Genomic DNA, 1,016 nt, shown 5'->3' with positions numbered 1-1,016 from the left:
TACATTATACAAGAACAGATTAGTGAGGAGAGGTGGAGGGAGGGGGTGGGAGGAGGGAGGAGGAGGAGGGAGGAGAGAGGAGGAGGGGGAGGAGGGCGGTGGGAGGAGGGCTTGGCCGGAGGAGGATGGAGGAGGGCGCGGTGGGAGGAGAAGGGCGGTGGGAGGAGGGCGCATACCGAGGAAGGAGAAGCGAGGACGGCGGCGACAATGCGGCGGCCGAGGAGGGCCGAACGTCGGCGGTGGCGGACGACGGGGTGCATGTGAGAGTGAGAGTGGGAGTGGGGGAGAGTGAGAGGCGGACAATGTGGAGAAGATAAACTACTTAGCAGTAGCGCGTCTTAGGGGAAAGTGCTACTGTTAAACTACCTAGCAGTAGCGCGTTTCAAGGGATGGCGCTACTACTATACTTAGCCTAGCGGCAACGGTGGGGCAATTTTAGTAGTAACGCCTTTTGCCCTAGCCGCGCTAGTAGTAGCACCCATTTTATCCGGCGCTACTGCTAAAGTTCTGTGTATAAAGTTTTTTCTAATAGTGTATGGTGTGTGTATGTGCATATATATGAGCGCTTGTGTCTGGACTGTATTAAAAAGAACATATCTTATATTTAGAAATAGAGGGAGTAATATTGGTGCTTGGAGTACAGTGTACAAGTAGCATGCAAAAATAATACTAGTGTTGAAGTATCCAAAGATAATGTTCTCTACACAAGATGCACGGTAAAAAAGCCCCTCAATTCGAAAAAAAGACCCCATAAGATGACAACAATGCATGCAGTGTGTTTGGATTATCGTTGAACAGAAAATATGTTGTCCCTTCTGCCCTTGAAATCAGGGTGATCCCAACTATGCCTTTTTAAGATCAATTGTCAATACGCTAGTTGTCTCAAAAAATCTGTCAATACCCTGCGACTAGATCTGAGCAAGGACAACATGGATCACCCTAAAGTCAGTGTTTCCTATTTGACGCTCTCTCCAAATCCCATTCAGCGCCTTCAGTGTCATTTATAGCTCTTTTCA

This window comes from Triticum dicoccoides, chromosome 7B, assembly GCF_002162155.2.
Source record: "Triticum dicoccoides isolate Atlit2015 ecotype Zavitan chromosome 7B, WEW_v2.0, whole genome shotgun sequence".
Classification (NCBI taxonomy): domain Eukaryota; kingdom Viridiplantae; phylum Streptophyta; class Magnoliopsida; order Poales; family Poaceae; genus Triticum; species Triticum dicoccoides.
The sequence above is the reverse complement of the archived record's forward strand: the minus strand, read 5'-3'. Positions refer to the sequence as shown.